The sequence below is a fragment of the Copadichromis virginalis genome, linkage group LG17 (genome assembly GCF_057382275.1).
Source record: "Copadichromis virginalis isolate Kocher_CV1m ecotype Utaka linkage group LG17, C_Virginalis_male_GT1.1, whole genome shotgun sequence".
In the NCBI taxonomy this organism is placed as follows: Eukaryota; Metazoa; Chordata; class Actinopteri; order Cichliformes; family Cichlidae; genus Copadichromis; species Copadichromis virginalis.
This window is the reverse complement of record NC_140634.1, coordinates 6065849-6091165: the sequence shown is the minus strand read 5'-3', so window position 1 is coordinate 6091165 and position 25317 is coordinate 6065849. Positions and strand designations below refer to the sequence as shown.

Genomic DNA, 25317 nt, shown 5'->3' with positions numbered 1-25317 from the left:
GAGTCTTAACATGACGTCACTCCACACACACACACACACACACACACACACACACACACACACACACACACACACACACACACACACACACACACACACCTCGTCTATCATGTGATAACGGGGTTTTCTTATTTGCTTTCAGAACCTGCACCTGTAGGTAGAGTTATCCACCCTCACGTGCACACAGACAGAGAACCACGGTACAAACTACTGCAAACAGAAGAACAAACTGTAACCTACAAAGTAACACAGCTGTGACGAGATCATCTGCACTGTGGGAGCAGAAGCCTTCGTCTGGAAGGCAGAAACTGAATCTCACTATGCAAAGTGTGTGAGACATGAAGCACTGTGGTTTAGTCTGTGGGACCACGGAGCTCTTTCAGCTCTTTCCGTTCTTCACAGAGAAATATCCAAACCATCGCACATACGAAGAGGACCACGAAGGTTTACTAAAAGCACAGTTGGCTTTAACAAAATGAAACGTAATATTTTTATCGCACCTGTCCTTTTTCAGGAAAACCTCTCCCACACACAGTTGCACTAAACCAAACATCACTGCAGCACTTTGGTGCTGTTCATCAAGTGTGCGCTGTCTGATGACAGGCTCATCTGTGTCTTATTCTGCCATAATGTGACGTGTTGTTTCCTCACCATGTGACAGTTTTACAGGAACACTTCCTGTTTGTGAGGTGCTTCATTGGGTCCAACTGTCAGAGGGACTCATAGGTCACAGCTGGCATTTGAGACTTGGACCCATTTCAAGGAAAGGAAGCTGTCACAGGGTGAGGTCGCTGAAATGCCTCCCGTGAAAGCTAAGCACACAGTTAGCACACATACAAACATTTCCTCCACACCTTTCATCTCATAATCTGAATCACTGTGTAACCCAGTACACCTCACAGTCACTACAGACACAGCTGTGTGGAAAGTGACTAGTTGCCTGCAAGACTTGGATGTGACACCATTAATGTGGATTAAGAAATCTATAAAAAGCTCAACCATGTAAAAATGACATCATCTTAACTACATTTGTCTTCTCTCAAAAAGCAAGCGAGAAAAGAAAACAGCTCGGTGCGTCTGAACGTCACCATCTTGGTGTTTTGAAAGCAGACATGGGGAACAGAGGGGGAGCCAATGAGAGACAAATTCTGGACAATGTCAGGAGAGTCAGGCTGGAAACAAATCAGCTATAGTTTCCTATCCTCATAATAGGCAGCAAAGCATTACTGGAAATACTGTTAGACGTGAGGAAGCAGCCGTGGCCGAGCACACAGCTGCAGTGAACCAGAGGAGCTGGCTTCCATGGTTTCTTTATTCCAAACGAACATCAAGCTGGAAAATGAAGAAGCTAGCAATCAGTGACACATCCAGGAAGCAGCAGTTTCCTTCATATACAATCATTTTCTTCTTATACATCTTATTTAAAAGCTTCTTTCTTGGCGAGAACCTTAACACCAACTTTACATTTAACACTAAACTGAAAGGAAACGTCAGACCGTGTCAGGGTGTGTCTGTTTGGATCGATTTCAAACAATAAATAAATATTTTGATAAATATTTAGGTCGGGGCATCGCCATGGCGGCGGTACCTTTAATTTCTCTCCTCTGTACATGTAGCTTCAACAGCAGAACATGAAATTTTCTGTTGTGTGTGTGTTGGGGGCAGGGAGTAAATAAGAGGGTGGAGCTTATGGAACAATGACGAGCATATTGTAACTGTTTTCTTGTACGTGGGCAGAGCCGGTCACACAGGGCCATGAGGTCAGAACAGAGACGGCTCTCTCACCTACTGATATGTGTCTGGACGTGCCAAAGAAGGTGTACAGCAGGACCGGGTAGAAGGAGGAGTACAGACCATAAACAGGAGGCACCGCAGCCAGCATAGCGTAGGCTAGTCCTGTGGAGCAGGGAAGATAACACGTTTCCAAATAAACAATCCTGGAGGTTCAGTGACTCCATCACAGTGTCAAAGTGTCAGCGATGGCAAAACAGAGTCAGCATGAAGCAGAAACTGCTCCTCTGGAGCCGCAGCCGGCCCTGCTCGCAGCCTCGGTGCTTCACACGGCGCTGCTGCACAGTTCACTGACCTTGTGGAAGCTGCACGACTCCCGTGCTGAGACCTGAGACCACGTCTGAAAAGAGGTACTTCTTGACTGGATACGACGGCAGCCATGAGAGAATAGGCATGAAGCTCAGAGCTGCTGCCTTGGCCTTCTCTGAAGAACACCTGTGGATATTCAACACCAATCAGATTTTTAAAAGCCTCCACAGACAAAGTTTTTCTGGAGTCGCTTTCATGTTGTTGACTGCAGGATTCAAGAAGCCCCCTCGTGTTAGCTGAACTTTGGAATGACTCGTGCTTACAATAGCCCTACTATACCTTTAATAGCAGCACCACGTGAGTTACACTGGTTAACAGATATTTGTTCTTTCTTACACCACAGAAATATCATTTCAGTGATAATGTTTGTTCTGCTGTTACAGATTTAAGCCCCAACATTCACCCTCACTCTGCACTATAGCCAAGAGTTATTTAAGAAACATCAATGTTTTACAACTTTATGACACTTTTGTTGTTCCCTCTGCAAAATGACAAGAAAGCATCTCTATAAATGACTCTAACGTGTCACTGTGTCGATTCCCACCCTGAGCTCTGCCACACCCTCTGCCTCGCTCCCTTTTGCCCTGCGTCCTGTGGATGGTTATGAGTGCAGACCCGTTCTTCACTAACTCCCGGGTTGCTCGCTGTACGGTTCCAAAGCACATCTCTGCTTTTGTATGAAGACCTCCTCCTCCTCCTCAGCTCCCCTCAGTAAGCCCTCCCACCTGTCTCAGTCCCAAATTGCCAGCGAGCTGGCATTAGCATGTCATTTCCCAGCCTTGTTCGGGCGGCTTATTTAACCCCCGACTTCTCCCCCTTTTTGCTTGCCCAGCTGCATCAGTTCCCAAATAAAAAGCAGGGACAGAGGATCCCGGGTTTGTGCAGTTTAGCTCTGAATAACTTTTTCATTTGTTTTTAAATGTTAGAATGCAACATGATCTATTTGAAGATCAGTGTTGGAGCTTTTTTGCATTTTAATGTGTTAAACGTCTTATTTTTCCACTCATCTAAAGGACATTCGAAGGTTGCACATCAACTCCCACAGATTTCCCACTGTCTTCTGGCTTCAGTTTATACAGCACACTGGGATCTTGTGTGTGGATCTATGTCGATGCTGATCTGTTCAACGACATGTTGACAGGAAATGTCCAGAGAAAGACTTACTGGAACTTTTCTGCCAGCTTCTGACAATTTGTGGTGGTGTCTTCTTTGCGTTTAAGAAGCTGTGCCTGGATCAGAGTTTCATTGTAGACAGGACGCTCGATCCTGTAAATCAGCTGGGAGTCTTCATCCTCTCGAGCTGCTGCAGCCACCACTTCTTCTTCTTGCTCCATGGTAGAGGCCGGAGGGCTGGCGTAGAATCTATGTCCCGTGTAGTTTATCTCTCCCGCTTTTTCTTCTCGGCTGGTATATCCTCATTCCTTAAACCTTTTCAGAGCAAGCGAGGACAAGACATGACAAGATAGTTATGATTTCTACAAGCATGGGTGACGATAATAAGAAAGCCCTTTGCTATGCTGACAAAGATTTCAGTTTGATTTGCAATGATGCAACTTTCGAGTAAATATTTGGTCTCTGACCAGCTTATGTAATGGCTTGCATTAAGTCTGATGTACTGGGGGAAAGGTTTGCTGAATAAATCATAAGGCATAGAGTTTCCTCAGGGTAGGTGTGCAGTGTTTTACAGCTACAGGCAAACCTCTCTCCCAGAAGTCTTGCAACCACACGTCTTCATGGACCACGATCCAGGAACAAAGCCATGCATGTGGGTAACGTTTATAAAAGAGGAAACACGTAGCTGGTCTGGTTAAGTACTTGGATTACACCTCGACATGGTGCCTTCTATGGAACGCCAGGACTGCCATAATGAATTAATTAAATACACCATTAAATAATTAATTAAATGTGGCAATAATTAATTAAAATTGGAATTAATTAATTAAATAAATAGTTATGATATATGTAATTAATTAATTATTGACACATTTAATTAATTATTTATGTATTTCACGTTTTAATTAATTATTGACACATTTAATTAATTAATTATTGACATATTTAATTAATTATTTATGTATTTCACATTTTAATTAATTATTGACACATTTAATTAATTATTGACACATTTAATTAATTATTTAATGATATATTTATTTATTTCATTTTGGCAGTCTTGGCGCCTGGCTCTCATCATGAAATAATTTTATCTGTCAGCCTCACCCATCAAACTCAGGGGGCGGGGTTAACGCTGATCGAGTCAAAACCATTGCTTTGGCCTGGTGGCCATTGTTTCTAGCACACAACAACCGGCATGTGGAAGCTAACAGAACTATTGCAAAAGTGTTTCGATGATTTCGGAGATGTCTGCCCAGTCTCACGGCAAAGCGTGGGATAGACCCGCTCGCCTCGCAAGCAATCCCACCGACAAAGCGCAGGCCCCGGTACACAGCTGTAGTAACCCCCGCTGACTTCTTTTACTGAGGTTATATTTATCGGTGTTTTATTTCCTGATGTTCTTATGTGTCCTACGTGTTTCAGTCGCCAATTCTGAATTATAACTAACATTAAAAACATGTTTAAGGAGGAGAGAGAGCAAATAAATCTGTTTAACATCTGATCTTTGGGTTTTTGTTCAGTAATCAGCGTGACCTGTGTATAAACACATAAAAGAGTTTCCGTCATGTAGTAACTGCTGGCTTTAACTGTACAAAGGTTGTTCGACACTATGAAACACATACAGACTTCATGATGTTCGGCTAATATTTTTATTGTGAATATTAATCATGCTGACCTCGCTCTGTACACCACGCAGCGAGGTCAGCATATCCACGATATCCTCAGCTCCATGAGTTAACACAAAGTTTCCCAGCTGACTATCTAACTGCCAACTATTCCAGAGACGTGAAAATATACAGCATAAAGAAAAGTGTAAGAGACTCAGCAGCAGATTAGAATAACAGTTATACATTTAATAAATCACCAAATGAATCCAAGAAACGAGCAAACCTGTTCCGACAATTTGAATTTGTATTCCCTCAGCTGCAGACTCGCTGCTGTTTAAATGTTTGAAAAGGAAGATTAGATATAAACAAACGTCAAACATAGACTCAGTCTGCCTTCACATTTGATATGAGGCCAGCACGTATAGTGGCCTCAGCAGGCTATTACTGAAATACACGTGCTATATCATAAACTATGATATAAACAGGGAGGTCCTATTAACATGTTTAGTTTTAAAGGACACCTTCCTGACTTTAGTCTCATTCATGAGCAGTATTAGTTTTCTTCTAACATCCAGAAGTCTGCACAATGTGTTTCATAGTTTGTAACAAGCCTTTGACAGGTAAACATAACATGACCGAAAAAGAAAAAAAAAAGAAAAAAAAAGAGAGAGAGTGTTGACATAAGAAGAGAAAATTCTCTCAATTATGGAGACAGGCAAATGGTTCATTTATGTTTGATGTGTGTTTATTCCTCCCTAAATATCGTCGGTGAAGTTCGCCATGCACGTCAGATTTTCCTGCGCATTTTTATACCTCTGCCAACAGAGAGAGAAAAAAAATCACATTCTAACAGACAGCTGGTGCTTAGAATACAGTTGAATAACTATTAAAAAACAGATGATATTTAGATGATAGTTCAGTCTAACACATGTGCCAGTGAACCATTAAACGTCTGTGAAACTATGCAGTTATGAAACGTAACTTTAACCTCAGCCAAACCGATTTGCTCAGTTGTAAATAAAACAGCGAAGTAAACGTGACCCGACAGACAGAACCTGAGTGAATGAAGTCCAGCGTTTAACCACTGAGAGCTAAAACTCAGCTGAGGTTTGAAAGCTGTGTGCTGGTGATTGGACATCAGCCGCTGATAAAGCTGTTCGCCTATAAAGTGCTCTGTAAGGAAACAAGCTCCAGCAGCTCTGCGCTCGGGGAAAATACTATATTTACTTATCTTGTGCAGAAAAATGCGCTGACATTGCGTTATATCGAGCACCGGCTGCCCAGTTAAACTGTGACTATCACCAGGTAACTAGGCGTGTTTCTTGAATTAGCAGCAGGTGTTAAACAGCTGACAGATGAGGAGGAGGATGCATGCAGGTAAACTGAGGGTCTGTTGAGCTGATCGCTGGTTTCGTGAGAAAAATGTCAGCTCGTTCTTTATGTTACAGAAGCACAGAGACACAAGACCAGGCGGAAAGAGACGATCGTTCGGTGAAAATGAGAATCTGCGAATGCAACATGTGGAACACGGAGAGTGGAATATGTAAACAAACCGGTTAATGTACCCCCTCGGTGCGCTCTGCATGCTAACTGTTAGCAGAGCTAGTGAAATCTCTGAAAACATCTGAGCACTTTTGCAAGCATGTTCTATGTTGACAACCTGACCAGACATACGTCGCGACATTCGCAGCTAAAACACTGTTAAAAGTGTAGCTGGTGACAGAAAAACGGGGTATTTTAAAACTACACCACCACCATTGCTGCCTGTGATTTGATCTGCATTCTGGGATAACTGGCTGCCCCAAGTCTACACAAGCAATCGATTATCTAGGATCGACCTGTTTTGACTTACTTTGCACGGCAACCAATCAAATGTTAGAGAAGCTGCATGGGCAGCGTTAACCCCGCCCCCTGAGTTTGATGGGTGAGGCTGACAGATAAAATTATTTCATGACGAGAGCCAGGCGCCAGGACTGCCAAAATGAAATAAATAAATATATCATTAAATAATTAATTAAATGTGTCAATAATTAATTAAATGTGTCAATAATTAATTAAAATGTGAAATACATAAATAATTAATTAAATGTGTCAATAATTAATTAATTACATGTGTCATAACTATTTATTTAATTAATTAATTCCAATTTTAATTAATTATTGCCACATTTAATTAATTATTTAATGGTGTATTTAATTAATTCATTATGGCAGTCCTGGCGTTCCATACCTTCAAAGTCAATCCAAAAAAACAAAAAAAAATCAAATCTCTGGCTATGCAGATAAATAGTGAATGAAACTACTGTGATACTGTGAGAATAGCAGGCGACTGTTAGAAAGGTTAGAATACAGTTCTGTATTTGATATTTACATTAATTATTTATTAAATCTATATTTATTATTTTATATATAATAATATGCAAATGAGTAACACTTGCTTGTTTTTCCCCGTGTGTGGAACAGGTCCTGAACATTAACAGACTTATGTCAGAGGTTTTATATATCATGCAGAATAAAGTCTCCTGTTCAGTCATTCTCGCGCCGACAGTTGAACGCCTCGCGCTTCTTCCCATTTCCTCTCCTGTGCTAGCTCGCTCACATCACATTGTAAAAAGCAGCTTTGATAAATTCAAAGCGGAGACACGAAATTTTAATTAAAGGGCCAATATGTACTACAGGTACGACGGCGAGCGTAGCTACAGCAGCTCCCGTGGCTGTGACAGAAGCTTTCACCTCCTCACAGGGAAACAAGCTAACTCAAAGATACTAGCAAAGACACTTCGCTCACCTCCATCCTCCTTGTTTCCCTCCAGCCGCTAAGATGCTGTCGGCTCAAGGAGAACACAAGTACATACACTGACCTCTTCGGTTGAAGTTTAACAAGGGCAACGTCCTTTCGAGCACCAAACGCTGACGATAAACCACAGATAGGATGTGCGGACAGGATGAGTCCCTCTGCTTAAAACTTTCTTGCAACTTCCGGTCCGCAAGAACGGGAGTAGCTCTGCACGCATGCGTTGTTGTCTTTATCATCCCACTTTGTAGTCCTAAAACAAAGGGCAGGCCTACTTTATGTTCTTGCTATGCTTTATTATCAGTGCTAGAAGACAGAAAGGAAAGGGGACCTTTACATTTTAGCAGTTTTTGTCTAAAAGGTTTTCCAAATCTGGCATTTCCTGTTCTCTCTCAAGATAAATACCAAATATGGCAGGCACATTTATTACAGACACACAACACCGCTGTAGACACTCATCTACTGGAGTCAGAGTGGGAGCTCTCGTGTTTGGGGACAGGGGGTGGATGATGAAAGCAGAAAGTGTTTGACGTATGGCAGGCCTGGCCCCCTCCTCCCGGTGCCGTGTTGGTCACCAACACGTGCTGCAAGCCAGGATTCGGCTTTGGAGTGAGCACTCGCGTAACTGTAAATGAGGAAAAATGACTTTAGTTTAAGTTTATTTATGGTCTGTGTGAAGTCACAAGAATGCAGTCAGAGAGAAAGAGCGCTCAGAGAAAGCTGCCGTGCTTCCAGGGAGACTTTTCCCGTCTTGTGTGAAGTTACTAAGGATGAATCCGTCCACACTCTGACCGTCAGCTGTACTCTGCGCAGCCGCAAACTGTTCGTATGCCTAAAGAAAAGCCACGTCCAGTTTATTACAGGTGAACTATGCCTTAACAGCTGTGTGGACAAATGTGTCTTTTTTGCACTGAAAAAACTCTGGGTGGTAAACATCTCATGAACAACAGCAGAAAGTCACACAGCAGTGTGAGTCTAACCAAATATCCCAGCTCCAACAGAGTCATGCAAAAAAAGTAGGTTAAGCAAAGTTTGTTTGTCCTCTGCTGCACAACCTCTGCACAGGGGTGTGCTTGCTCAGGTTTAACAGGTATTGGTCAACGTGAAATGGCTAGATAGAACTTTTTTTAGTATTATTTTTTTAGTATTTTATTTTGAACTAAGTGAAAATAAAACCAGAGAAAACTCTGCTAATAGTCAGTTAAGTTGCTGAAGCAGAGACCGAGGGTGCTGCAGTGGTGCTCTCAGCTGAGTTTAAGTGGCTGGTTTGGCTTCCACTTTCCCCTCCTGGATTATGGAACTAACTCATGTTTAAAAGTGTATTTTTATATTTAAATGTATAATTATGAACAATAAAAGTAATGCATATTAATATTGTTGCATATATATGTATAGAAGCTCAGGGACCTGAAGTGCAACAAGCAAATATCCCTGATACCACAGCAGCAGCACCCTGATCATATTTTCATGTCATTTGTGCATAATTATAACTGTGAATGTTGCAGCACAAGTTGACACTCACCAGACTTTGCAACATTTTTCTAATTTTTTGCTATTTTGCTGAGCCCATATAAACCGTAGTCTCAGCTTGTTGCCACCAGGTGCAGTCTTCTGCTGCTGCAGCCCATCTGCTTCAAGGGTCCATGTGTTGTGTGTTCAGAGACACTACTTTGGTTGTAACTGTAGTTTTTACTTGAATTACTGTTGCCTTCCTATCAGCTCAAAGGAGTCTGGCTGTATTCCTCTCAAACTTAGCAGACTGATCATGTCTGCATGCCTAAGCATACCGAGTTGCTACCATGTGATTGACACATACACATGAGTGAGCAGTTGAACAGGTGTACCTAATAAAGTGGCCTGTGAGTGTATTCTGTGCTATACTTTTGTTTGACCGAGACAACAGAGACAGATACACAACAAGATTAAATCAGAGATAAGACAGAGCAAGACAAGGCACACTGGAAGTCCTACATGACATGTACATGTATACACAGAAACGTACACACTGCATGTAAGTGTGTATACAACTGAATGTGGGTACTTTTGTGTGCATTTGTGGGAGGGGTGCATATGGGAAGAAAACAAACAACAGATAAATAATCATGCATAACCCTCACCTGTCATGAAAATCGCCAATCAACTTTAACTACTTCTGAAAACCTGTTCTGACAAGATCATTTCCAGCATTTCATGGTTGCCCTCATTCCCATCCACAAAAGAAAACGATGTAATCGGCCTACACTCATTTTGTTCGAGGTAAAGGTTTCGTAGTGACAATAAATATCAGTTTGATGCTTTGTGGCAGCATATTTGTTTAACCTGAAAGAGGTCAACGTTCCCTGCAATGATTAGGTGTCAAATTTCTATACAAGTTCTTAAATGTTTAGCAGACACGAAAAATCAAATGAAGTTTATGTGTAAGTTCAATAAGGAAGGTCTGTAATGACTCATATGCCTGCTTATCTGTTCTTCACATCACTACCACTTTCCCACGTTTTCATTCTCAACCGTAACTCCAGGCCTCAAGGGCCATTGTCCTGCAGGATCGAGCCAATTTAAATGGCTAAATGACCTCCTCAACATGTCCTGAAGTTTTCCAGAGGCTGGTAATGAACTAGTCATGTGATTCAGGTGTGTTGACCCAGGGTGAGATCTAAAACCTGCAGGACACCAGCCCTCGAGGCCTGGAGTTGGACACCTCTGCTCTAGTCCAATCTTCTTCTTGCCTGCCTTCTTTGAGCCAATCAGTCTCCTCATTCTCCCACTTAGACTCTCATTCGTGCAACCCACCGCCTTCCCATCTCCACCTCACAGACAGCTCAGTCAGAGCTCCACCCAAGCCTTTCATTTCAGTCAGTTGCAGTGCAGTGTGGGGTTTTTGTTTTGTTTTTTCTAACCATATGTGGACTACAAGTATGGGTTTTCTGGAGAGACTGGCAATGTAATTCAAACCCATCTTCTTCACAAAGGATCAACTTGGGATCACTGTGTACGATTTGAGAATCATTCTTCTCAATCAAGCACAGGCGACGGACATGGCAGCTGCTGAATGACTCATTAACACAAAGAACTGTGTTCATTCCGAGATAATCTCCAGTGAGCCACTGAACCACACACCTGCCCATCATACAGTAAAAACCTACGAGGCGACCGTGGCTCAAGAGTTGGGAGGTCGCCTTGTAATCCAGGAAAATCACCTTCATGTTTTTCTGTTTTATCTTCAGCTACTTTGAGAGTTGGGAGTTCGCCTTGTAATCGGAAGGTTGCCGGTTTGAGCCCGGCTTGGACAGTCTCGGTCGTTGTGTCCTTGGGCAAGACAGTTCACCCATTGCCTACTGGTGGTGGTCAGAGGGCCCGGTGGCGCCAGTGTCCGGCAGCCTCGCCTCTGTCAGTGCGCCCCAGCTGTGGGTACAATGTAGCTGCCATCACCAGTGTGTGGATGGGTGGATGACTGCATGTGTAAAGTGCTTTGGGGTCCTTAGGGACTAGTAAAGCGCTATACAAATACAGGCCATTTACCATTTACAGACCATTTACCTCTTGGCTTTCAGTGGTTCCAGTATGACACTGAAACCATACTTGTTTGCATCTTGTACATGAAAACGTGATATCAGATTACTGAATTAAATGTAAAGTTTCTGACAACAAAACAAAGACAGGCAGACCCCGGCTGAGAACCAAAAAATGTGAACTTGGATCATGTTCAACTCTTATATGAGAAATCAACTGCGGAAAGAGGGAGAACCCAAATACAGAGAGACAGAGGCAGGGAGTAACAATAACAAAGGCTGATTACCAAACATAGACGAAACAAGAAAACCAAACCAATGAACCAATGAAAAAAACCTAAACTGGAAAGACACTAGAAAACTTGGTGCACGGAAATACATGCTCTGACCAAGGACTGAGGAAGACAGAGACGACACTGTGGGGTGAAGAGCGAAGTGGAAACACATGGGAACATGGCAGGAACAGATTAGACGTAACGAGACGGGGGAAGCAAAACTGAACACACCGAACTCAAGAGACAGTCAAAATAAAACAGAAGTACTAACACTGAAACTATGACTATGATGTGTGGACTTGATTCAAGCAGACATGACAAAGAGACCTTGACAAAGACAGAGAAAGGAGAAGCAAAGCCTGAAACAAACACAGAGGACGCGACAGACTCTCACAGGAGACACGGGGATGACACAGAGGAACCTAACTGACAAGAGACCAGAAACACCCAAAAAGACCCCAAAAGAATGAAACCCAAGATTAACTCTGTAAAACTTGAACCAAATCATCTTCATCGTGCCAAAGAAAGATTCAAGACGTTGACACCTGAAACAAGTCAGTATGGTTTAACCCACCTACTCACGGTGCAGGAGTGCTTTTGGCTGGTCTGGCTCTCAGATCGCTGACTCTGAGCCAGCCCTTCATTTTCCTCACGTTAAGGTTATATAGTGTTGTTCACAGGAATGTCTAAAAATTCAGCGCAGCATCATCACACAGATTAAACACAGTGTGCATAGAAAATGTTATTTATTTTTGTTTACTTATTTTTTATTCTTCTGGACAAACAACATAAAGGGGACGTGGCTGCTGACCCAACTGGTTCCATGGATGGTTCTCCAAATTGTAACAGAACTACAGCTGAGATAAGAAAACTAAGCATTAGATGCAAGAATGATGTGCAACCAAATTATAGAAGAGATTATACAATATTTTCTCACTGGGTACTGAAAGATGGGGAATGTCCATGACATTCAGTCCACTTTTTCACAACCCTTGCTTTACACTTAAAGCCGCCCACCCTCCTCCCTTGGTGGCGCTAGTGTGCCCTACCTTGTAATTACCTTAGAAAAGACTACACGTCTCTCAACTGCATCAATATGTGGAATTTTTTGAGATTGTGATCCCCTGTTGGTGATGGAAGGAGATTACAAGCAATAGCAGGCGGGCCATTTCTCGACCATGGGCTAGCTAGAGTATAAAGATATAAGAACAAACCAGTCAAGTGAACAACCAAATGATCTCACATTGTAACAGTTGCTATTGTAATGCAGTGTATCACCACATGGCGGCGCCTCCTGTCTCACGACTGGTGTCACCCCCTTTTTGTTCTTCTTCGCACTCCTCCTGTAATGGATGCTCCCGTGTGTACGCGGACTAGGGTGCTCTTTAGTAATGTGTGGTAGAGGTGGCACTTTTATTTATTTATTTTTTTCATACTTTATTTAAATTTATGCACATATTACAATCTCTCGTTGGGAGACAACATTAGTGCAACAACATGTTGAAAAGGTTGAAACCAAACGAAATAGGAGAAAACTAAAAGCAAAAAAAACAAAACAAAAAAAACAAAAAACCAACATACATAAATATATGAAGGCCATTCTTATGACATATAACAGTTTCCTTTCTGTGAAAACTTTAACATACATGTGGCTTACTTAGTACACCAAAAACACAATCATTAAAAGGATAGAGATTGAGTCCCATTGTCGCATATCAAAGCAGCCTCATTACATGAATCCCTCAGTAATTCTAAAGATGACAAAAAAGATTTTAATTCAATTTTCAATACAGTTAGGGAAGGTCTTTTACTTTGCCATTTACATTTGTGTATGTGGTATTTGCCCATAATTATCACCACCTTGTGTAGCATGGATAGTTCCTTAGATGGATCACCATTATTATATAAAACTTGTGTTAGAGTCAGTGGGGTCATCCCGTCTATTCTTACACTCAACCAGTCTACTAAATCTTGCCAAAAGTCAGTTGTTACTGAGCAGGAAAAAAACAAATGATCAATACTTTCCACATTTTGTGAACAAAATCCACATGGCTCTACCTCAAACCCAAACCTTTTTTTAAGCATTTCAGCTGCTGGGTAATATCCATTAATTATTTTAAATTGCATTTCTTTGACTTTGGGGGGGATAGGCCATTTTAAAAAGTGCGTATATTTGTTCGTTATTTTAACAGTACTCCCTTTTAGTTTTGTGTTACAGTTAAAGTCGTCAAACTCAACAGAGGTAAGGGGATTGCCTTACAAACCTTGTCATATTCTCTAAGGGAACACTGGATGTTAAACTTAGCATTAAAAACACCCATTGAGAGAAACTGACCCCTTTCATCAAGTAAGTCTGTTATAAAGATTATGTTTTTTTCAAACCACTCTTTAATAAACAATGACTTCTTATTAATTGTAATTGTTCTGTTATTCCACAAAGTGGAGCAATGTGGTGAAAAGTTATGGGCAAACACCATCTTCCAATAAGACAAGACCTGCTTATGATATTCTGACAGTTTCACAGGCAACTTCAATATATCAAAATCACATTTCAGGAGAAAATCCAACCCTCCCACCTTTTTGAAAATATTTTTTGGGATATGGAACCATATGGAATCAGGTTTTAAGAGGAAGGCTTTTATCCAGTTTATTTTAAATACTCCAACCATTGATTGAAAATCAATTGACTTTATACCACCTTTGGCATAATCTTTGACAAGTTGTGATTTTTTAATGTAATGTGTTTTATTGCGCCAAATGAATTGATAGATTATAGAGTTAGCCTTTTTAATACTTTTCGGGGTAATGTATAGTGAGTATGCTGGATAAACCATCTTTGAGACGCCCTCTGATTTAGATAATAGATTGCGTCCAAAAATTGTAATATCTCTCGTCAACCAATGATTTAGTGTTTTGGACATGCCATCAATTTTGTCTTTTAGGTTTTTTGATTCTCTAGTGTTGATGTCTTTGTTTAAATAGATGCCTAGATACTTGACTTCATTTTTCACTGGAATTGTCCTCATGCTATTTTCCAAACAGTCATAAAGTGGCAAAAGTTCACACTTCTTTAGGTTCAGACACAAGCCTGAAGCTTTAGAAAAAATTGAAATGACATTCAATGCTTTCTCGAGTATTGATTTATCCTTTAAAAATATTACTGTGTCATCTGCAAACGGACTTATTTTCAGTTCAATATCAAAAATGTTTATTCCTTCGATGTCTGAATGGTTCACAATGAGGTAAGCCATTAATTGAGTGCAAAGAATAAATAATTTTGGAGAAATTGGGCAACCCTGTCGAATTCCACAGAATATGTCTATCCTAGATGTTATGCCTGGATTGAGCGAAACATAACAATAAATTTGCTTGTAGAACAGTTTGATCATTTTGCAAAATTTGTTTCCAAATCCAAAAAGTTCTAAAGATCTAAATAAAAAATTATGGTCTATTGAATCAAATGCTTTAAAAAAGTCAATAAATAGTATTAAACTTTCTGAATTAATAAAGGATCGATAGTCAATCATATCTAATATTAATCTTATGTTATTATGAATCTGCCTTCCTTTAATAAATGCTGATTGGCACTCATCAATCAATTTGGTTAAGACGCTTTTAAGCCTATTTGCATATACTAAGGCTAATAATTTGTAGTCGTTACATAAAAGTGTTATGGGTCTCCAATTGTCTAGCATTTGTAGATCTTTGTTTGGTTTGGGTAATAAGGTTATTAATCCTGTTTTCATTGTTGGGGATAGTTCTTCATTTTTTAAACAATCCAAAAAGCCATTAAATAACAAATCTTTAATGTCTTGCCAAAAGGTTTTATAAAATTCAATCGTTAGACCATCAATTCCAGGCGATTTTCCATTTTTCATTTGTTTTAGAGCTGTATCTAATTCGGATATATTCAAATCTTCTTCTAACCATGTTTTATCATCCTCTTCCAATTTTCTTACCTGGTCTTTAATCATATCAAAAAAGATATCTGCATTTTCTTTTTCAGTTCTTGATTTATACAGATTACTATAGAACATGTTAATTTCCTCACTTATTATGTTTGGTTCCTCAATTATAGTGCCATCCTTACTCAATTTAGTTATTTTTTTTCTTTGTTTGTCTACGCTTCTCTAGACTATAGAAATAAGATGAATTCTTTTCTCCATGCTCAATCCACTTGGCTCTAGACCTTACATATGCTCCTTTAGCTTTAATCAAGTACACCTCATCTAGCTTATTTTGTAAAGATTGTAAGCGTTCTGACTCTTCCGCAGTCATACAGGGTTTACCACATAATAAATGAATTTGTTCAATTAGATTTTTCTGTTCACGTACGCGTAGGGCAGACACTTTCTTTCCCGTTTCTATAGCTAATTGTTTCACACTATATTTAAACCATTCCCATTTACTGACATTAGTCATGCTCATATAGTTAATTTCTGATTTAAGTTTTTTAACTTGTTTACAAAAGTCTTCGTTTTGTAATAAACTATTGTTAAATTTCCATATGTTTTCAGATCTTTGTTGTTTACGTAGAGATAATAAGAGACTTATCAGACAATGATCAGTAAGTGGGGTTGGCTGGGTCTCACATTTCGTAACATGTGATGATACTGTTTGGGAGACAAGCCAATAATCTAATCTTGAACATACGTTTTTATTTGATGGACTAAACCAAGTATATTTCTTCGTATTTGGGTTTGTCATCCTCCAATAATCGATCATATTAGTTGTCGCACAAAAGTCACAAATAATGCTATCGTGTTCTGGTTGATTTCCTCTTTGTGGTTGTCTGTCAAGCCATGAGTTAGGAGCCAGGTTAAAATCGCCTCCAGTTATTACCTGGGTAGAACCATATGTAGTACTCCAATTTGCAATTAATTTACTTAAGTTAGACATCATATTTCTATTTAGAGACCTGTTGTTGTATCCATACACGTTAATAAGAATAATTTTCTGTTCACAGACTTCTACCAACACCATGATCCAATGCCCCATTCCGTCGCTTTTATGATCAATAACTCTCCCTGCAAATTTGTTGAATAAGATCATTACTCCTGCTGAGTGAGTAGTACCATGTGAATAAAGAATACTATCTCCCCATTGATGTTTCCAAAATGTTTCCTCTTCCTTACCAGAATGTGTTTCTTGTAAAAACAAAATGTTTGCCTTAATTTCCTTGCAGAATAAAAACATGGCCTTACGTTTGACATTGTTTTTTAAGCCTCGAACATTTAAGGAACTTAATAGAACAGTCATCTATAAGATAAAGAAAAAACAAAAAACAAAAACGCAAGAACAAAATACAAAACAAGAACAGTAACGGCTTCCTTGGCACTTACTAGAAGAAAAAAAAAGTGCTTGAAGCAGGAATAAGCCTAGTGTCCTACCTATGTAATCATAACAGTACTCCGACCCTATCACAGTACTACCCCTTTATATATGCGGCAATTTCAGCTCTGCATAGCTCACATTTAACTACGACTTTGCTTTTTGACCCTCTCCTAGTTTTTATTTGTGTATTTTCAACAGATATGTATATATAAACATTTATATACACACATACATACCCACATTTTTTGGTTAACTTGTAGTGACTTCTTCAAGTGCATCTCACAGATCGATCCTTTTACCGTCTATTATTGCATAACCCTCCTTTAGGAATGCTCTTTTGCCGTTGTTTCGAGCTTCCTGCACCTTGGGCCACAGCTTGATCCGAGCTTCACGGTCTTCTTTGGAGAAGTCCTCTTTAAATTTTATGTTCAGTTCTTTGCAGACCCTGGCCTCTTTGGATTTCCTCCATACTTCATCCCTTGCCGTCCTCATGCCGAACTGTATGATGATTGGTCTTGGCACCTTGTTGCTCACTGCATTGTCTTTCTTCCCCAATCGGTGTACTGTATCAACCATGAGCTGCAGTTTTTCCACTGATACAGGAACCACTCTTGTTAGAATGCCGATCACTGTTTCACGTGTATTCTCGTTGTTCTTCTCTGTCAGACCCAAAATTCTGAGGTCCCATCTTCTGCGGTAACGTGCACTCTCCAGACAGCTCTCCTTTAATTCTTTGTTTTCCTTCATCAGCGACTCCACCTTCGTCTTCAGCTTGTCAATTTCCTCTCTGTTTTTTTGGGTCGCCTGTGTATTTATTTCAATGCGTTGTTCGAAGGCTTCCAACTTCTTTTCAAGCGAATCAAACCTTTCCTCGCATCTCTTTGTGAAGCCAAGTAAAATTTCATACACATTCTCGATGCTCACCTGCTTCTCAGTAGTTTTGCTTTTCATTTTTTTGGGATTGGGACTTGGTAACGGGGTGTGGTCACCTATGGGTCTTCCGATCTCTTTCTGAAGTTCCATCTCTTCTATATCTTCGTCCTCACATGCTTCTTGCATAGCAGCAAGGTTGTAATCGTGGTCGGAAAGGCTACCTGTTAGCTTGGGGTTAGCCATTTTTATCGCTCTAAGTTTATCTTTGTATCTGCCTGAAGGTCCGTCAAAGTAACTTCCAGGGGGTTTCGCTTGCGTTCTACTTCCTTTTGGAGTAACAGTTTGTCAGTAAAGTATTTTTTAGGACATCAAAATCACGTTTCTTAATCAGACCCGCAGATTGTACAACCGCTTATTCCGCCATCTTTCTCCTCCATTGTCAGGCACTTTTATTTTTGATATTGTAAATAAATGAGTACTTTTTGGAAAGTCAGAAGCTGTTGCTCATTCGCTATCCACCTGCACACCTCCGCGGCTGGCTTCACCTCCATTGCACGTTACAACATGAGCACTTGTTTGGTAATTACATAGCCATGAAAATAAGAACTTAAAAAGCGAAAGTAAATGCAATTAACGAAAATGATTTAAAACAAGCAGAAAAAAATGCAGCTTAATTGTTATTTCATCAAGATCAGTTCCTGGTGGACTTTTGACTGTACCAAGCGTCACAGCTGGGGTCTTGAAGTGATTTGCTTAGCCCCCTTTTATGACCTTTGGCTTGAAGTACTTGGGTCGTTGATACAGTGTTTTTGTGTTTATGGATTTTTGACTGGTGTTTATTCTATATATAAATATAATATATATTATATTATATTTATTGTTTACTGTCTACTTGTGTTTCCTAGTTAAGTGTCTTGTGGTGAGTTTATCAGTACATCTAGTTTAGGTGGTCTTGGTTGTTTTTTGGTCCCTTTCATGTCTCTGTCTTGTCTCTGTGTCTTTCCCTCAGCATTTCCCTGTAAAGTCAGTCTTGTGTCCATGTGTTTTGGCCAGTCTGTCTCCTCAGTCATGTCTCTGGTGAAGAGTGGATGGAGTGGCCTTAAAAGCAGGATTGCTGCCGATGGCTTGCAGGTGAGGCTGGGCCAGCGCTGGTGGCCGACTTTGCCCAACACAGGCCAAAAGGACCAGAAGCACAACACTTCCCTGGACCATGACGTTAACGTGCTGGGTGTCACCAAAATTGCCCTCAAAAGAATCCTGAGTCAGCTGTGAGTAATTTACATGGCTGCTGACTTCCTTGGATTTAGAAGTCACCTGAAAAATGCAGGTGGAGTGTTGACAAAGCAGCCTGTGAAACGTATTAGATTCAGACATTCTCACAGATAATGATTTGAAAGCGCTCCTGAGCCTGCACTTGATCAATTTGCTTCTTTATCAGTCCGAACATTGTCAGAGCTGCTTTCCCCTTTTTGTCATCATTTGCACTTTCCTTGCTAATGTATTAATATGTTATTACTTTTCAAACACCATCTCCTCTACATCACACATGTTAGCCAAGGCGGTTATGGAGAGGAAACTCATCTGCAGACCGGAGATTTATCAGCCACCAGGTCACTCTTGGTCCGTCTGCGGTCTAGAATATAGCCCCGGACAGACACGTAACATGGAATTCATCATTTTCTGCCTTCACATGAAGCATATTTTCCAATAAATGCTGTAACACTTTCCTTACTTCTGTCTTCGATGCATTGTTGGAGGTCTCTGGAGAAAACTATGCCATCTAGATACATAGTTGAATTCAAAAAGTGCTTCAGTATATCATTTACTGAAACTTGACAGACTGTTGATGCATTGGTTAGCCCAAAAGGCATCACTTAACTCTTTGACACATAATGGTCACTATAGTGCACAGCAACTCAAAGGCTGTTTTCTTGTATTTGTGCCAGTGTTGATGGTATACTTGCACATAAACCACTACATTGGACACTGATGTGTCACTCCATACACATCATTTGTCCACCTAAGTGGATGGTTAAAGTGGATTTTTTAAAAAATGAAGTTCAAAAATCTTTTTTTTTTTATGCCTAAACATTAATAAAAATACTTGAGAAAAAAATCCCGATTGAGGTTGTGTTTTGGCCTTTATTTCAACAACGAGAAACAAAAAGATGGTTGTATGATTCCTGCGGTGAGTAAATAAAATTTGACAAATTTGGTAGGTTTTGATTGATTTTGATATACCTTTATTAGTCCCACAAGGGGAAACTTCATGCAAAGAGATTGCTTCTCTTTCAGGAGGAAGGAGGCTCCAGAGCTGGTCGGAAGGAGGGGGAGCAGCAGATCAATAGTTGTATGCTTTGATGGTGGTTCCACCATCACTATTGCACTTGTTCTCCCACTTGGTTGGGTTTAGTGCATTTTTGGGGGCTTTTTAAAGCATCCTTAAATTTCATCAAAACACCCCTAAAAATAACAATAACAGTAGCAGGAGGACTCATATTTTCTGACATCGTCTTCCAACGTTGCAATTTCCCAACTTGTCTACTGAAGACAGTACAGCTTGTCCAGTGTTCTTGATGTCATGATAGTGCACTCACATAGAGGTGTTATTACTGTTGTTAATTAATATGAAGTGGATTTTCCCCCACTTTTAATTACAACTTAATTCAAACATTTTTAAACATTTTTTTTATTCCATTTCAAATTTAAATCTGATAAAAACCTCATAAAAATTAATTTTTTCTTTGTTTTTGGGTAAAAAATAAAATAAATCATCAGTTATCGTGAGGATCGTTTCACAACCAGAGTCGGTTGCTTTAACAGATGATCACAGACGGGTTTATGCCAAAGTTAATTTAGAAAGCTGTTTTTAAACTACTTCAAGCTTTTAACTGGCAGCAAATAATCACATCTGTTGTCCTCTGGGCTCAAAAATGACCCCGTTTGCTTTGACTGTTTATAAAGCAACAAGTATAAAATATCATCCATCTCTGTGTTTCAAGTTTTTATTCAACTTTATTCCAACTCATTACCTGACAGTTTTCTATATTTTGGCATGGTAGGAACACCAGGGCATGAGTCTGAGTGAAGGCAAACTTTCATGAGGACAAAGACGTGTCCATATTTGACACAAGTGCAGGAGGAAGCTCAGGTTTATAAATACATTTTACAGTGTTTATTTATCGGATAAAATACGTTAAATGTCACCGTTATTATTGGCCGGCCCGGAAACAGCGGGGGTGTCCAAATTCAGAGGCTGCTTCCACCTGAGGACCCAGCCTTCGCGGTCTAAAGAAAGCCGGGTAGTACGTCACGAGCTCCCTCGGTGGAGTCAAACTGCCGTCTGCTCCTTGCTGTCTAAAATATAACCGGGCGCTGACGTAAACTCTCGACCGTCTCACACTTCTGTTTAATCAGTTTTCTGTTTGACGTTTATTCAGCTGTGGGAAAACCCCGGAGGAACCCACCCGAGGGATTAATAAAGTTACATTTAATTTAATCTAATAACTTTAATCTCAGCCAAACCGATTTACTCACAAACAAATAAAACACTGAAAAAGCCAAACAAGAACATTTTTAGGTTATCAAAGTGACTTATATATCATGTTTAACCCAAGTGGTGAAAGACCGCGGGGGTTTGAAGACGATGTGTCGGTCGGCTCAGATATTTGAAGTTCACACAGCTACATTCTCACCTGAAAATATGTTAAAAGTTTTTGCGACCCAGAAAGAGAAACAAGAGTAATATTAAAACTAAGCAGCTGCCGTCATTGTTGGAGACTGGAATTGGCTGGGCTGCGCTATGAATTCTGCGATATGGTTTTTCAATTTTGTTGTCCGGGTGGAAAATCTGGAGAAAGGTGGGATTCTCCCGGAAAAATCAGGAGGGTTGGCATGTATGGTTGTGGCAACATCACTAACCTTGTCAAACACCTCAGAGTAAATCATATGACAGAATATGAGGAGCGTATGTTGAGACTGAAGAGGAGGAGAGGGACAGGTGCTGCTAGGGCGAGACAGACGTCTCTCACGGAGTCCTTTAGTGCTGCAGGCAGGCAAGGTGTTCAAATAGCCACAACTTCAGGTTTTTTATTTCTATATGATGAACTCTGCATTATTAAGTGATAAGAACAAGTAATCTGATGTCCTGTAATCATTATGACGCTATAATTTGAGATACAATAAATAAAATCCGTTTTTGTACAAAGTATCGGATCAGTATCGTTGATACCACCTTGAATATTACTTGGTATCGGATTAGGGTTGCCAACTCCCTGAAAAATAAATAAGGGACACCTCGTGGCCAGGGCCGGGCGACCCAGTTGTCTTCACCCTTCCCAGTGTGGTGAATTTTCTAGCTCTTTTTTTGTGTGTGAAATTATTTTTTTAACCATTTGACTTGAATTTGATTTAAGTAGATGTGTATTCTTTGTGATATGAACACATGTGAAACAAATGATCATTTAGCCATTTATTTTTAGCTCAAAATGACAACATTAACACAATAAAACAGGTCTCCTTCTTAAACAGAAGCCTGTCATGCTTAACTTTTGAGAATATAAGTAAATCTTTCTTTAAAAGAACTCTGTCCAGCTTAACTTAAAATAATAGAAAACAATAGAAAGAAAAACATTCTTGTAACAGTGCACATTTAGTGCATTTAGTACAATTGGCTTAATGCTAATCAGCTGCTCCTGTTTGTAAACCCGCTTGTTCCCATGATTACGCATCATAACTCATCATCATTATTCATCTATGTATTACTTTTATGTATTAGTCATCTATTTGTTGTAATCATCTATCCTTACAGTTGTTTATTACACAAAATAAATTATATTATCACACTTCTGGCCACATAGCACTGATATTCACTGCACATGCCCATATTAACTTTTTCCAGCCAGGTGTTTTCCTTTTCCCATTTTTCCCTTTCTCTGAACAAACATTGCTGCTCTAATGCTGGGCTTACACTGTGCGGTTTTAGGCCCATTTTGAGCCGATTTTTGAGTGATCGGACCGATTTTGGCCTTCATCGTGCATCGTGTAGTATACGTGGGGTAACGAGAAGTGATTAACACCTCACGACCAACTCCCGATCATCAATCGCTCGTGAGGGTCTCACCACAGCCGCTCACACTGCTCGCGCGCAAACACGTAAACGTTGGTGTAAAAGATGGAGCAGCACGGCTGTGCAGCGTGTGATCTGGACACAAGCGATGGAGGCACACAACCGTGAAAATAGTTGGATTTACATTGCTGCTCAGTCACAGCTGCCCGATCAATGTTTTTCATTAGCAATTTAGCAAAGTTGATGGTGGTGGTGTGTGTGTCTGTGTGAGTGTAATGCTGGGCTTACACTGTGCGATTTTTGGCCCATTTTGAGCCGATTTTTGAGTCGTGCGACCGTTTTGGCGATCGGCCCGATTTTGGCCTTCATCGTGCGTCGTGTATCGTGTAGTATACGTGGGGTAACGAGACGCGATTAACACCTCACGACCAGCTCCCGATCATCAATCGCTTGGTCGGGAGGGTGTCACCGCAGTTTGTCACACTGCTCACGCGCAAACACAAATGTCGGCGAAAAAGACGCCGCAACACGGCAGTGCAGCGTGTGATCTGGACACAAGCGATGGAGGTACAACTTGTAGAACTTTGGAAAGCTCATCCGAGCCTTTTCGATGTGGCCTCAGAAATTATCACGACACAACAACCGTGAAAATAGTTGGATCTACACTGCTGCTCAATCACAGCTGCCCGATCAATGTTTTTCATTAGCAATTTAGCAAAGTTGATGGTGGTGGTGTGCGTGTCTGTGTGAGTGAAAGACGGAGAGAGAGAGAGCGAGCGACAGATTTTCTGTTATAACCTTCATTTTATGGAGGCACAGTGTGAGCACTCAGGTCGCATCAGAGCATCGGGCGGTATAGTGTGAGACCTGCATCGTGACCTACCAACGTCTAACCCCTGCGAGTCAATCGTGCAGTTTGAGCAGGAGCTGAATAACGTGACTGAAAAAATCGCACAGTGTTTGCCCAGCTTTAGGTGTACTGTCGTCCGAGACTTGCACCGCAGTGTCGGCGTTTGTTTCCCTGTTGGCCATGCTTCTTGTTGTGGTCATCTGTTGTCTTCCGGTATTTTCTCCGTAAGCGACCTTTCCTTGACCAATGAGATGAGCGGTAATCTGAATTGTCATACTCGAATTGTCATAAGTGTGCTGTCAGCTCATTGGTCACAAAGCAGGAGAGGGGCTGGGAATTATGTTTTCAAACAAAGCATGAATTCCATTAAAAGTTATAGACTACTTTTGATTCTCACTGTATTACGGGACAAAGTGCGTCCCTTATTAGCTCAATACGGGACGTGTACTTTTGTTTCGAAATACGGGACGATTCTGTATTTTAAGGGACGGTTGGCAACCCTATATCGGATGGGAAATCAGTGGTATCGCACATCACTAGCAAGCACCTTCGGGGACCGGACTCCCAACTTGATTTCCCCTAACCGGCCAGCGCCGCCTGTCCGCCCGCTTGGGTAGCGTAGGGTTCCCTGACGGCTGCCTCAGGAGGGTCTTTGGCCACTGGGCTGGGGGTATCCCGACCCCCTCACCAATCCTAACCCTAACCACACGGGACATACAAAAACAATTGGACACAACACATCCTGACCCTAACCACGTACAATCTGAATAAAAACAATTGGACATTATACAAAAGTCAACATTATACATTATACAAAAGTCAAAAAAGACAAACACATAATTAGGACAAAACAATAAAAGGAGGAATTGGAGGACACAAAACAATTGGACATAATACAAAGGTCAATAAGACAAACACGTAATTAGGACAAAACAATAAAAGGAGGACTTGGAGGACACAAAACAATTGGACATAATACAAAGGTCAATAAGACAAACACGTAATTAGGACAAAACAATAAAAGGAGGAATTGGAGGACACAAAACAATTGGACATAATACAAAGGTCAATAAGACAAACACGTAATTAGGACAAAACAATAAAAGGAGGACTTGGAGGACACAAAACAATTGGACAAAACACAAAAGTCAATAAAGACATACATATAATTAGGACAAAAAAATAAAAGGAGGATTTGGAGGATACAAAACAATTGGACATAACACTAAAGCCAAAATGAGAAACACATAATCGGGACAGAAAAATAAAAGGAGGACTTGGAGGACACAAAACAATTGGGCATCACACAAAAAAATCACAGAGGAGGATATAACAAAGACAAAGGAATGTGGGACAGGATGGTTACACAGAGAGGAATAAAATCATAAAGTCACGTAAAAACCAAAGGAAAGGACAAATAGGAAGGGGGTGCCATAAATATATCAAAAAAACGTAAGACAAATACTGGAAAGGAAACTAAAGAAGGGGGTGCCATTAAAATAATAAAAACAAAGAAAGCCAAAGAAAAGACAGGACAAAACATTAAGAATATTAAACAGAAAAATAATGAAACGGAAAACCCAAGAGTGGGAGGAGACAGCACACTATAAAAGCCAAGGGAGGCACACAAAAAACACACACAGACACGTTGGGCCAGCCTGAGGAAGGCCTATAACCGGCCGAAACGTCGCGACGGCCCAATGACACAGAAACACATTATTAAAACACAAAACAACAAAAAAATAATAATAATTATAATAATAACCTACTTACGGGTAATTTTTGGAAACG

The 25317-nt window shown here is 40.5% G+C and overlaps 1 pseudogene across 1 annotated transcript in view; it reads right to left on the bottom strand.

Moving 5' to 3' along the window:
- Window positions 1–7820, bottom strand: part of LOC146688883 (prestin-like) — a 45740-nt pseudogene extending 37920 nt beyond the window's left edge. The window contains exons 1-4 of the transcript XR_014916043.1: window positions 7612–7820; window positions 3265–3528; window positions 2087–2226; window positions 1786–1896 (exon numbers count right to left, since the gene is read on the bottom strand). The product of XR_014916043.1 is annotated as a prestin-like (transcript). The remainder of the gene's footprint in view (window positions 1–1785; window positions 1897–2086; window positions 2227–3264; window positions 3529–7611) is intronic.
- Between the last annotated feature and the right edge of the window lie 17497 nt (window positions 7821–25317).